This window comes from Streptopelia decaocto, assembly GCF_964273445.1.
Source record: "Streptopelia decaocto genome assembly, chromosome: 1".
Classification (NCBI taxonomy): Eukaryota; Metazoa; Chordata; class Aves; order Columbiformes; family Columbidae; genus Streptopelia; species Streptopelia decaocto.
In genome coordinates, this window is record NC_138663.1 from 208,246,035 (window position 1) to 208,260,397 (window position 14,363).

General features: G+C 45.0%; 1 protein-coding gene across 7 annotated transcripts in view; it reads left to right on the forward strand.

Moving 5' to 3' along the window:
* Nucleotides 1–14,363, forward strand: part of PAK1 (p21 (RAC1) activated kinase 1) — an 82,092-nt gene that overhangs the window by 21,380 nt on the left and 46,349 nt on the right. Inside the window, exons 2-3 of one of the 7 annotated variants that reach the window (XM_082067976.1) lie at nucleotides 6,231–6,326; nucleotides 7,829–7,895. The exons of 4 other annotated variants lie outside the window; for them this stretch is intronic. The gene's annotated coding sequence lies outside the window, so the exon portion shown is untranslated. Of the gene's footprint in view, nucleotides 1–6,230; nucleotides 6,327–7,819; nucleotides 7,896–14,363 lie in introns of those variants that run through there. 2 more of the 7 variants (XM_082067977.1, XM_082067979.1) reach the window with 2 other exon arrangements.

Genomic DNA, 14,363 nt, shown 5'->3' on the forward strand with positions numbered 1-14,363 from the left:
TGCCCAGAGAGGCTGTGGAGTCTCCTTCTCTGGAGACATTCAAACCCACCTGGACACCTTCCTGTGTGATCTGCTCTGGTGACCCTGCGTTAGCAGGTGGGTTGGACTGGATGATCTCCAGAGGTCCCTTCAACCCCAACCAGACTGTGATTCTGAGATCCCATCAGGGCTCATGGGCTTATTTGAGTCCCCATTGGTAGGTGGGAGCAGAAAATTCTGGTGAAGGACTAAAGCCTTGAACTGAGCCTGTTCCTTAGTCCTTTCATCCTTTCTCTTCCTTCCTCCTTTGCCTGCAATGGACAAGGCTACTGTGGGTTTAGCTTTAGACTTAAAGCCAATGGATAGTGCGGCTTTAAAGCCTTTTGCAAAGGTTCTCCTGCTGTGTGGAGCTTCTCCCGAGGTGGTGGTGTCACGCACGTCCACAGTTTGGTGTGTGTAGCCTCTGCAATGTGTTTTCTGTTCCGCCTGGCTGAGGATGCGAGTCTGCCTCAAGGACCGACTGTGTGACTTCGGCTCAGACTGCTTTACATCAGGTTATTTGCTTTGGCACTTACAGTTTCAATTGCTGCTGATAACGCAGCTGATTGTTTTGTTATACATTTAGCGCTCTTTTTTTAGTTCTTTCCTTAATTCCTTATGTAAATAATTTTGGAAGACTTAGCATTAATTTTGGAGAAGCTGGCGTATCAAAGGCTGCGAAGCTAGCAGCAGGTGCTGTAAGTAATCACTCTTCTAAATTAAGCAACACTTTCCAAGGCAGTAGGTTAATTTCTGGGTAAGCAGCCTGCATAAAGATTCTTAGAATCAGCTGGATCGTGACCCAGCAAGTGACTCAAGGCTTTCTGTAGCTTTAATCGCATGAATAGTCTTACTGAAGCCTTTCATTTTTAGAGAAAACTGGAGCTGCGCTTGAGGTGAAATAGCAGTATTGCGTTGAAATCTGTCACCTGGCTCTGTGCTTGTCCCCTTAGCTCAGCCTGCGCTGCCACCCGAGGTGGATTTGGAGCGTGGGCAGGCATATCATGCTGCCTGGAGCCCAGAGTACACAAGTGGATAATGTTTGTGCCACAGCTTGTGCTGCTGTGGACTTGTGTAACTAGCAGAAGAGCAAGCAAAATAATCATAAGAAAGCCCTTGAGGTGCTGGAGAGAGTGCAGAAGAGGGGACAAAGCTGGTGAGGGGTCTGGAGCACAAGTGTGATGGGAGCGGCTGAGGGACCCGGGGGGTTCAGCTGGAGAACAGGAGCTGAGGGGAGACCTTCTGATCTCTGAACTGCCTGAAAGGAGCTTGAAGCATGGAAGGGGTTTGTCTCTTTTTCCCAAGTAGCAAGTGATAGGATAAGAAGAAATGGCCCAAATTGTTCCAGGGGAGGTTGAGGTTGGATATTAGGAACAATTTCTTCTTGGAAAGGGCTGTCAGGCATTGGAACTGGCTGCCCAGGGCAGTGGTGGAGTCACCAAACCTGGAGGGGTTTAAAAGGTGTTTAGATGAGGCTCTTAGGGACACGGTTTAGTGCTAGAGTTAGGTTATGGTTGAACTTGATGATCCTGAGGGTCCATTCCAACTGAAATTATTCTATGATTCTAAAATAGCGTTTGAGAGCTTTGTGCCCTTTCCTCCTCTACCTTTGTGTGCAAAAATCTTTCTTCTAATATATCTAGTGGAGTTCCCTTGGGATCCGCAAGCAGTAACTGTTGTCCTGTGGGACAGAACCTGCTCCAGTGATGCTGTCGTTAGCCTGTCACGTTTGCACTGTCACGGCTCCAGCCAACAGTGTCCTTGCTCCAGGCCAGGTCACCTGCAGAAGTGTGGCCGGCTCTTCAGAAACCACCCCAAACCCATGAGGCTTATGGGCTCAGTTGTGACTTGACAACTAAATGGTTTTCATACACTCTGCAGGGCTCTCAGGAAACTGCTCAAATTTTTGTCACTACACAGTGTGACTTCGGAGCACTTCATATCATTTGTGGAATAGGAAGGCAGTTCTTACAAACTCAAGCTCTCTTTAAAATATATCATCCTGCATGGAGATCGTGCCAAAAAGTAAGGGGAGAGGGGAGTTTGTACTTAAAAGAAACCCCGTGCGAAGTGGAACAGAGCAAAAATAATGCCCTTCTTCCAGGGATTCAAGAAAGGAGAGACCTTAGGGAACTGGAGGAAAAATGAAAGAGATTTTTGGTGCCTCCATGGGACTGAGGCTGGGACTCATTTTTCTTCTGATTTATGGTTGGTGCCTCCTGTGTCTGGATCCTCAACCTAGTTTTCAAGCTGGTACTTGGAATTATGCACCTGCTAAATAAAACTCAAGCTACTTTTTGTGCTCTTTAGCTTGTTTTGCGCTATGGTCAATCATCTTCAGAAAGAAATGCTCTTAGGCTTGAAGCTCAGTGTTGAGATACAGCCCTTTCGTGTTGAAAAATATAATAATCCAGATGGCTCTGGACGTTGAGCTCAGTTCTTATGAACAATGTTACAGAATGTCATGGCTCTTGTAATTGGTTTAGGGGGCTGTAATCTCTTTTATCTTCTTGCTTTCTAGATTAAAACTTCAATAATTCATTTGCTCTGAGTTCTTGAAGAGGCGCAGTTCAGATACTAGTTGAACAAACCAATTATTAATTCTACTAAAACAGAGTTTCCATTGTAAGCAAAAATATTCTTTCAGTCTTTGTTCCTAGAGGTGGATGCTTTGATTCAAACGAACACCTTGAACAAATCAAGAGTGGGGTTTGTCCCCAGTGACGTCTGTCAGGTAGCGGCAGGTTCTAACCCTACGCTCAGGAAGCTTTGTCTGGTGCACAAAGTGCTGCGTTCCAGCTTGATTGATTTCCCCGCTCTATAATGTAAAAAAAGATGGTTTTTCTACAGCTTGGCTTTACTCTGAAACCTGAAATCACATGTGGCACCGTGAGCAAAAAGCCCTCTTTAAGTGACATTCCAATTCTGTGCGAACTGGGAACAAGGGGAAATTGCAGTCGCTGCTTAACACTTGACTCCCTGGTCTACAGATATTCTGACAGTGGTTTAACAGATGGTCCGAATGCATATTGATGAACCTCAGGTGGTCTGAGTGGATTTTGAGTGATGCTGCGAGATGCCTGCAAGGCTTGGGAATGGAGAGTTGCCTGGGTCAGAGCTGGGCAGACAGGGATTTGGTGACGGGAGCATATTAACACGCTAATCTTGCAGGCGTTTTCTGGGCAGCCTTTTCAATAAGGGGTCAGAATCTGACCCCTCTTAAATACTGTGGGGTTGAACGCAGGGAAATCTTGTTTCCCAGGTGATTTGGCTCTGTGGTGGCTGCAAGAATTGAAACATCAGGTAATGCAATGGCCAGATACTCAGCAAATGTCTTGCAGGCCGACTTTCTGAACCGACTCCTGGAAGAGAAAGCAGAGGACCAAACATCCTCTGCTCTGGATTTGTGGATTTGGGGAGGCAGCAGGTCATTTAAGAAGGCTGTTTTGCGTCTTTCTCACTGATTATCTTAAACTGAGTCTGTTCAAATAGTTTTTCCAGGCTGCACAGAGAATTTCTAATACTTTCTGTTATCAAAAGCAGAACTTGAAGGAATCCTGCCATTTGCCAAAGATATGAATGCTGCGTTAGGGGACTTGAGCACATTAATATTAATAATAACTTGGACAACAAAATACTACTCCACCAGACTTTCCTCTGAAATAAACTGTGTCAAGCAAATTGCTGTAACATTAGACCGAAACTTGGCAATTACGTTTGTGTGGCAATTTGATTCCATTCTCCTAAAATACCCCTGGAGAACATCCAACTGTAGCTCTGCTCTGATCCCAGCGCTGCCCCACGGGTGCCCTGGACGCTCACACATGTGTGTTAAGCAGTGAGCTCTGGCGGCGTGGTCTGCCTGCTTATTGGAAAGCTTTGGAATCTGGTTTATTCTCCCAGGTCTTCCCATCTGGGAAAGAAAACCCCAATACCATCTCTAATTTTAACTCTGGAAGAGGAAGGGTAACTAAAAAACTTCTTTCTAGGGGACAAACAAGGAGCAAAGATGATGGAGTGGAGCATCTTCCTTATGAGGAAAGGCTGAGGGAGCTGGGGCTCTGGAGCTTGGAGGAGACTGAGGGGTGACCTCATGAATGTTTATAAATATATAAAGGGTGAGTGTCAGGAGGATGGAGCCAGGCTCTTCTCGGTGACAACCAATGACAGGACAAGGGGTAATGGGTTCAAACTGGAACACAAGAGGTTCCACTTAAATTTGAGAAGAAACTTGTTCCTGGTGAGGGTGCCAGAGCCTGGCCCAGACTGCCCAGGGAGGTTGTGGAGTCTCCTTCTGTGCAGACATTCCAACCCGCCTGGACACCTTCCTGTGTAACCTCATCTGGGTGTTCCTGCTCCATGGGGGGATTGCACTGGATGAGCTTTCCAGGTCCCTTCCAACCCCTGACATTCTGTGATTCTGTGAGCAGTTCACATTCTCTCAGTCAAACTCCAGGAGCCAGGGATGAGGAATGTCCTGGGTTTTCTTCTCCGCGGTGACCATGGTATCTGTGTGGCTGCTGTTTATTACGCTGTAAGTAATAGTCGAATGGTCTCGCATGCAATAAATTGCTATTTTGTGTTGGTATGTGGTTTTCAACAGCATGTCAGAGAATTACTTATGCCTTTTTATTTGCATCGTTCAAGAAGGCAATATTTTAAAAATGTGGTTGTGATATCAAGGGTTTGTGAACTGGCGGGCAGACAGGCTTTTGCTTGCCTTAAAGATTTCCTGTCTAGAGAATGTAAGTCAAAAACATGACAACTATGGGATTTTTTTTTATGTCTTTTATTTTAATTTGAGTCATGCTTCTTTCCTTCTCCTACATTTGGATCATCTTACAAAATGACTGGTTTCAGGGTAAAATGCAAGCATACCAACTAAACTGTGGAAGTCTTCTCGTCATTTGATAACTAAGTGCTGCTTTTAAGTTGGAACTTGTCTCTTCAGCAGCACACATGCTTAGTTCGACTTGCTCCAAAATGAGTCATTTTAAAACCACTTCAAGACCCGCTGTCCCTTTGGGGTTGAACAAGGTTGGCAGCCACGTTTCTCTCGGAGGAACATTCAACTTGGGCATATAGTTATCGAAATATTGACTGGATAAGAATGTGGAACAGGGGTGGGAAAGACCATCAAGCAGTAGCAGACGGGTTTCCTGAGCATCCCTGCTGTTAGACCTGGGCACAAAGGCACCGTGTGGGCGGCATTTGGCTCTTGGACCTCCATGCTTCCTGACCCTAAACCCATCCACCTCATCCCAGGTTGCGCTGGGGGGTGGTAATCGTTATTCTAGGGCTGTTCTGGATGTATCCATGGGAGAAGGTGACAATTTGGGAGGTGTTGCTGGAATGGGGTTCTAGAAAAGCATCTGTCTGTTGTTGGCGTTATTTAATCGCTGATAACATCAGGGAACCGAACATGGGCAATTATCACATGAGTTCAGTGATGTCCTGGCTGCACCTGCTTTGGGGGTTTGGTTCGTTTGGCATTGAGTAGCTTTTGGAGATGTGCTTTTAAAATCACCACGCTGAAAACCACGTTGAACGTGGAATCGCGAGAACACACAGACGGGTATGGGTTGAATTCAGTTGTTGCAAAATACGCCCTTGGAAGCCTCATCTTGGATGTTGTTGGCGCGTCCTTCGCATTTTGCCAGTTTTCAGAAGCTGTCAGGTAGTACAGTGTGGGAAGTGTTACTGAGCATCATGGGATGAATCCTGAAATCCTAATTTGGGCCAAACTCCCACTGTTTTCAGTAGGCGGCTTGCTAGCATTAAAGCCAAGTACCCCTTAGCTATCACAGCTGATCCTTCTGTCTTTTTAAAGTCAAGGGGACTGAGAGTTGGTCCTTGTATTACAGATCAAACCGCAGGATTGCAGCCCCGAACATTTATACACGCGCTTGGATTCGTGAACGGGAACTTGGTTAAATAAAAAGATTTGCAGTAACTGTTTTTTAGATTCTCAGTAATGCTGGTGAAATGCCAGAGATCTCGAAACAGAAATTAGCTGGTGATTTAGAGCAGTGCATAAAGAAGGTTTATTCTGCAGAGTAAACAGCGATGTTCTGAAAACTCTACTTTTCATAAGCAGAGAAAGTAGAAGCACTTTTATTTTAAAAGGAGAACTTTGAATTCTTTCAAAATATCAGCAAAAATTTATTGAGACATTGTTCAGATAATCGATTTGGGTTTTTTTTTGCTTTTAGGAAATGTTTCTATGGAACGCCTGCAACGTCTGTCAGAATCTTGCTTTCTAGTAAGAGATACTGAATCGCATCCAGTTTAGAAGTTAATAGTTTGGAAGTAAGCACCTAAAATTCCTGACTGTCACCAAATAGTTGAGATCATATGTTGTTCTGGCCTCTTCTGGCTGTGCAAGAAGGAGGAAAATACTGTGTTTGTGTTGGCAACAGTCAGAATGCTGTGTTGCTCTGTAACTACTTAAATTGCCTCTTATTTGAAGAGGTGATTGACTGATGGGAGGAGGGCAGAGCAAACATGAAGCACTCACGTTTTCCCCCTCATTTTTGTGCCTCCAAGGTCACAAATGAGGGCTGTGTGTGAACTGGGACAAGAGTTTGTGTCTCCCAAGTACCAGCACTGTACTCCACACATTCACACTCAAAATGAGGGTGTTGCAGTGCTGATCTCAACAACCGCGAGCATAAAAATCAGTGAAAGGGTTACTTATCACCTCTTTTAATTTGCCTTAATCACTATATTTGGGCTTCCAATGCTGTTGGCTATAAACACATACTTCAGGTTAGCAGTTTGAAAGACGTTGCATGTCTCTCTCCTTTAGAGCATCCCCGCCACTTTTTGCCCTTTGCCGTTGCAGAACTGATGAGGTTGGCAGGAGCTTCTGTGAATGGTCTAGTCCAGCCCCCACTTAAAGTAGCGGCAGCTGGAGCAGTTTGCTCAGGGGCACGCCCGGTGGGGTTTTGAGCACATCCAAAGGTAGAAACTCCATGGTTTTTCTGGACAACCTGTTGGAAACTCCAGGATTTTTCTGGGCAATGTGTTCTGTGGTTTGGTTCTGCCCCCCACCCCCCCAGGAAAAAAGTTGTGGGTTTGGCGGATGTGTTTTTTCTTCCCCTCTGTCGAGGGTTTTGATTGCGGGGTGACAATAAAACCCTGGCAGATGTATTGTTAACCTCCTCTCCTCCCCACACTTCCCCCTTCAGCCCCTCCCTCTCCCCCCTTCCCACTCAAGACAGGCGATTGGGAGGGAAAGAAGGACAGAAAGAAGAGAGTTGAAACAATTTAAAATGTTTTACTAATGCTACTAATAAGAATAGAGAAAATAATACAAAATATACAAAACCAATCTTGAAAGTCCCAGCAACTGCAGAGCCAGCACCCGAAGTCCTGGACTGGAGTCTGCAGCCACCCGGAGCTGGATTCAGTCTGTCACTAGGCCTCAGTTCGCAGGGACGACTAGCAAGGTCCTCTCCTGATATCGGCCATAAGGAAAAAAGGGACAAAAGGGACGAGATCCTCGTGATCTCCCACTTTTATGTGAAGTATTCACGTGAATGGGATGTTATACACAGTTGGTCAGTTTCTTGGTCACCTGTTTCTCATTGCCCCTCTCGCGAGATGTCCACCCATGCTTATCAGTAACCTCACATTCCATTGCTATGTTTCCCAAAACATATATCTGGTTCTCCAGGAAAATGCAGCTAATATGAAGCTTTAGCTGACAGGCAAATTCACTAATAGAGAAACTTTTTTTTAAGAAAACCAGGACATCCTCCTTCTTACATTTTAATGTAATACATTTCCTGTATTTCAGTTTGTGCCCATTGCCTCTTGTCCTGTTGCTGGATTGCCCGCAAGAGGAGCCTGGTTCCGTCTTTACGCTCCATCAGGTATTTATGCGCATTGATAAGTTCTTCCTGAGTTTTTCTTTCTCCAGGCTGAACAGACCCAGCTCTCTCAGCCTCTCCTCATATGTCAGATGCTCCAGTCCCTTTATCATCATCCTTTGCTGGACTCTCTCCAGTATGTCCATGTCTCTCAAACTGGGGAGGTGAGCACTTGACTCAGCACTCCAGATGTGTCTCACCAGCCCTGAGCAGAGGGAAAGGATTCCTTGACCTGCAGCCCAGATGCTGTTGACCTTCCTTGCTTCAAAGGCTCTTTGGAGGCTCATGTTCAACTTGATGTCCACCAGGACTCCCAGGTCTTTCCTCTGCACAGCTGCTTTTCTGCTGGTTGGCTCCCAGTCTGTGCTGGCACCAGGGCTTATTCCTCCCCAGGGCTTTGCATTTTCATTTGAACTTCACGAGGTTGGTGTTGGCCCATTTCTCCAGCCTATCCATATCCCTCTGAGTGGCAGCACATCCCTCTGGTCTGTCAACCACCCCTCCCAAAAGTGTATCATCTTCAAGCATCCTAAAAGTATACTCTGTGCTGTCACCTTTAATCTTTCCCTTATGAAGAATCCAGAGGCTGGAGTGAAACGTCTAATGAATCAAACCTCTCAAAAGTTCTTGAAAGTACATTGCTGTTCACTGGGGAAAATCAGACAGAGATGAGGTAGCTCCTCTAGCACTAAAATAACATGAAATACTGCTCCTTGTAGTGAAGGACTTCATCAGGATTATTTAAGACTTTAATTCCTTGCTTCTTTGATACTTCCTGCAATACCAGCCCATTCCCTATGCTAACACCATAGCAACCTGCTCCAAGTGTCACTGTATAAAGTCGCTTGTTGGCCAAAAGCTGGACAAGGAATGTTTTCTTGGGTAGGAAATCCATGGGGTCGGTAGGAAAAGTGCAGCAGAATAAGAGAAAAATCCTATTGTAATGTAATACTATTGCAAAATGATTGTTTTTCTCTTCTCCCCTAAACTGTGCCCCAGAGGAAATCAGGGCATCCACTGAAGTTTTCTCAATGCTTCATCCCCCTCCCCCAAAACCTACACCCTAGGCCAGTCTAAACCTCTGTGCTAACAGATGGTGTTGAGAGGGGGAGGGAAGGGGAACAATTTGCATCTAAATAGCTGAAATAAAAAAGGGTCATGTCCCAGAGACCAGCACCACTCACCTGCTGTTTAAATCCCCCTGAGAAACGGGCAAATGCGCTTAGTTTTTTAGCATTTCCATCAGCTGTGCTTACTCTCTGACACATTCTACCCTAGAAAAGCTGCAAACCCGCATATCGTGCTGGATGGATTGCGTTCTGGCCCCAGAACGATGAACTCTTAAGAATTTGGTTCTTTGAATGCGGTTGACAGCTGTATCACTTCTGTCCAGCCCTCCCATCAGAGTGACTGCTGCTGTCAGCTGTTTTAATTAGTGCAAGCGCTAATGGTGTAGAAATGGTTCAAACCAAGCCTGGAGAACAGGAGGCTGAGGGGAGACGTCACTCTCTACAACTGCCTGAAAGGAGGTTGGAGCATGGAGGGTGTTGGTCTCTTTAAGTATCAAGTGACAGGATGAGAGGAAATGGCCTCGAGTTGTGCCAGGGGTGGTTTAGATTGGATATTGGGAAAAAAATCTTCCTGGAAAGGGCTGTTGGGCATTGGAACAGGCTGCCCAGGGCAGTGGTGGAGTCACTGTCCCTGGAGGGGTTTAAAAGACACTGAGATGAGGTTCTCGGGGACATGGGTTAGTGACAGTGTTAGGTGAACAGTTGGACTCAATGATCTTGAGGGTCTTTTCCAACCAAAATGATTCTGTAACTGCACCCCAACCGTGATCCTGAACCTGCAGGCCTGTGGGATGGTTCAGTGTTGGGTGGATGTCCTTGATCCCGCACGCATGCGAAGCCAAGTTGTTCTGGCTTTCTGAATGTACCGTGAAAATTTGCCAGGTTAAACTAAGACCTTCCTTCTTTGTAATGATTTTCTTCTTGAGTGTGAAGGTGAGGGGAGGAGAGTGGGAAGGGGAGTGGGGAGGGGAAAAGAACATAGGTACCACTTCTACATATTCATGGAGACTGCTCTGGGTCTACACTCTTGCAGCTTTTGCCTCTTCAGACAGACTTTCTCAAAGTTTAAGGTTGTTCAAAGCCTGTAATACAGAAAATCTTTCCACTTCATCATAATCACCTGCACTATTGACACTGAGACCGTCCCACCCTATTTCCCACTGGTGTTTGAGGGTTGTGCAAGAGTCAAGTGGCTTTTACTGCTAAATATCAGGGTGTGTGAAACCTGCTTCTATCCACCACTTCCTTGGACTTCTGTACTCAAATGCTAAAAAGAAAGAACCTGAAGATAGCTCATGTGATTCAGGAGCTTTATTAGTTTTGTCTGTTGGCATCTTCTCTGCTTCCCCATAAGCCAGAGGCATTTGGAGTTTGAGTTTGGCAGAGTCAAAGGCTCAACAGAATAAGGACGGTGAAGGACATGGCTGGGGACCCACCGCTGGCTTCTGTGTAGAATAAAATGTCTGAAAAGGGGATTTCTATTTCTGGAAGTGAAAGACCTTGAATCTCTTATTTCTTCAGTGCAAGCCCAAAGGGAAATATTAAGGTTCAACTTTTCCGAGCTGACCAGCCCTCTCTCCCACAAGTGTCTTGGAAGAGGAAATGGGCTCAAGAAATATCTTAATTTTCTTTTCTCGTTTAATCCTTGAATGTATTTCCATACAGCAAGTGGTTGTGGCTGAACGACTTGTATGCATGAGGTCAATGTGGATTTGGGCAACAACCTTATTTATATGTGTCAAGGGTTTAGATTGCTGGGTGACAATAAAACCCTGGCAGATGTATTGTTAACCTCCTCTCCTCCCCCACTTCCCCCTTCAGCCCCTCCCTCTCCCCCCTTCCCACTCAAGACAGGCAATCGGGAGGGAAAGAAGGACAGAGAGAAGAGAGTTGGAACAATTTAAAATGTTTTACTAATGCTACTAATAAGAATAGAGAAAATAACACAAAATATACAAAACCAATCTTGAAAGTCCCAGCAACTGCAGAGCTGGCACCCGAAGTCCTGGACTGGACTCTGCAGCCAACTGGAGCTGGATTCAGACTGTCACTAGGCCTCAGTTCGCAGGGACGACTAGCAAGGTCCTCTCCTGATGTCGGCCATAAGGAAAAAAGGGACAAAAGGGACGAGATCCTCGTGATCTCCCACTTTTATATGAAGTATTCACGTGAATGGGATGTTATACACAGTTGGTCAGTTTCTTGGTCACCTGTTTCTCGTTGCCCCTCTCATGAGATGTGAATCTGTGCTTATCAATAACTTCACATTCCATTGCTATGTTTCCCAAAACATGTATCTGGTTCTCCAGGAAAATGCAGCTAATATGAAGCTTTAGCTGACAGGCAAATTCACTAAAAGAGAAACTTGTTTTTTAACAAAACCAAGACCATATACCTCTTGGGGGGTGGGGGGGTGGGGGTGGTGGTTTATGTATTTGTTTAAATTAATATGGATTCCAGTTAGTAGAAATGAGATCTGGTGTGTGCACACTTATGGAAGTAACTAGGCAGTGTGTAATACCAAATTATGTGAAAACCATATTTCTTGGCCTATGATATATGCTGCTTTTATTTTATTAATTTTCAATTCTGGTTTGGTTTTTTGGGTTTTTTTGTTGTTTTTTTTAAACATCTTAGGAAGTGGCTGACTGACATCGGAACAGTTATTTCTTTATCTTCGTGAGCTCTCCAATTGGGAGAGGAACGTGCTGTGCAGAAAGGACCATTCTAGTAGTTTACACTGTTTTATTTAATCACTTTATGGGTACGGAACTAAAAGATTAAAAAAAGATGTGCTGGATTGGAACTGCGCCTAAAGCAATCCTTGGGATAATAGGATTATGTGACTGATTTTTCATTAAAATAGAATTCTAACTAGATTGTTCCGAGCATACATTCAGCTCTGGTTTGTTGTTATTGGTCTAATTGCCTCCTAAATTAGAGATATTAATATTCTAATTCACGGCCTCCCTCTGAGGATGCTGACATTGAGAGAGTGTGAAATGATATGTAAATGATATACAGGCATGCGAGATAGAAAAACAGCCTTTAAGACATTAGCCAAAACTTAGGGCTTCTCTTTACCTGTGGTGTCGTAACAGAGAGGATGATGAATTGATATTTTTCTGTATTTATTTGTTTCTCTGTCCTGACAGGTCTTTCAAACACTTAGACATGTAGTCTGAGAAAAATGCCAATAATCTCAGGCTTTGAGGAAGGAGCAGTTAATGAATCTCCAAGGAAATAGCCGGGATAGAGATGCTCTGTGGGGGAGAAAAGGTTGGGGGCCAGCGGAGCAGGGACTGGAGACAGCACATCATCTCAGATCTGAGACAGAAACCATCTGCTGATAAGATATTAAAATGACAGACTCGTGGGCTGATTTGCTCAGGTCTGCTTTTTGAGAGCCCATTTCAAGAAGTTGCGATTTGGGGTTTCACCACTTCTATTTGAGGTATCTTTGTTCAGCTTGATCACAACAAAAGCATGAAGTTTTTGTGGGTTTTTAATTTTATTAAGGATTGAAACCCTCAGGGGAGGCTTCGCCTATGGGGATGTAAATTCAAACCATGTTAGAAGTTTAAAGAATGTATATTAATCTGAAATCCAGCTTCTACTTTTAAAGCTAGAAGGGACTTTGGACAATGGCAGGCCATAAATTTGGGTGTCTGTTTTATAATATTTTAATCAAGCAACAGAAACTAATGCAACTTTGCGGCTTTACTTAAAATAGAATATTGAAGCTCCTCAGATAAAACTAGATATACATTGAAGAGTGTTCACAAAGTTATTTCCAGCCTGAAGTGACTCTTTTGAAAAACAAAAGCAGCCAAATGTGCATATCTTGGGAGGCTGTGAATCAACACCTGCAAATACGAGGAGTATGAGAATAACCAGGAACGGAGGGAAATTCAGCTCAAAGGAAATGACTAGAAAGAAAGAATAGAAGAAGGAACCTTATACTTGCAAAGGAGACAGGTCACGTAAGCCTAAAAGAGGGGAGACTCGGGCTGGATAAGAGCAGTTGTTGCTCCTGAGGGTGGTGAGAGCCTGTCCCAGGTTGGCCAGAGAGGTGGTGGATGAACCATCCCTGGAGACATCCCAGGCCAGGCTGGACGGGGCTCTGAGCAACCTGAGCTGGTGAAGATGTCCCTGCTCATGGCAGGGGTGGCACTGGATGAGCTTGGAAGGTCCCTTCCAACCCAAGCCATTCCATGATTCTGTGTTCTGGATTGATTTCCAGGTTCTCTTTTCCCACAACCAGCATATTTCCCTTCCCCACATCCCTCTGTGAGGGGGGTGTAAGAACAGGAAAGGGGGAGTTCGTGCAGGTTGTGCCGCGCAGGTGTATAAACATGAGCTTCGGTAAAAAGGGAGGCAGGACTGGAGTGAGGCAGGACTTGAGTGAGGCAGTGTGTAAATGCCATAATGTGGATGGGATGAAATTGGTTTGGGAAGTGCAGCCCCACATGTTCCTCCTGGGCGTGCTCAGGCACAAATGCTGAGATTTCTTGTGTGCTGTGAAATAGCTGTTTCCAAAACTGACGGCCCTGTTTGTATCTTGAGTTTTAGAGCAAACAGCTGTTACTGTGGAGGTGAGAGGTGAAATTGTAGCGCTAGCTACAGAATTTAAAATATCTCATTTTACACTCTCTTGCCTTGGATTTACAATAGGAGAGAGAGTGGGGTGGATGCTGAGATGGGAATTGGTTTGAGTGCCTGAGCATTTGGGAAGCTTTAGGGTTATAGGTAAGTAGCAGGAACCTCTACCTGAGTGTGTTGGTAGGTAACGTCCTTGAATCTTAACTATTAGAATCAAGGAAGATGATCAGAAAACTCTGTGTCTTGATCTGCTGCATGCTGTGCTCTCGTGGGGAGGCTGATTCACATGCTGATGACCTTCATGGGAAGGAGCTGTGTGACTTCAGCAAGGTGACTTACAGTGATGGGAGGGAATATTATACCAAAGGCCTGGACTCATATAGCTTCCTGGAACATCACTTTGGTTATTGTCTTCATTTCGTAAATCTGGTGAGCTTTGGCTGCACTTGGAAAAGGTACAACACTGTCTATAGAGCTTCTTGGCTGCTCAATAGCGACCATAAAATGATTTTTAACATTTTAAGTACAGAGGGGAGATGCAACCAACCTGACAAAGCAGTCTCGAGATGAATAAAACATGCGTACTGGCAGGCCATCCATCAGTGAAATCCAAATTCTGCTGAATTCACAGTTCGTATTGTTGCTAATTTTACGGTAGAGACACTCACCCAGTGGGAACTGGATTGAAAGAAGCAAGTTTCTTGCTGCCGATGCTGACAGGGAGCTCGATCGGTCTCCGCTGGGTCGGGTTTTGTGGCTGCAGCTGATGCTGCTGGTTCATGAGAGAGAATGAGGTTTA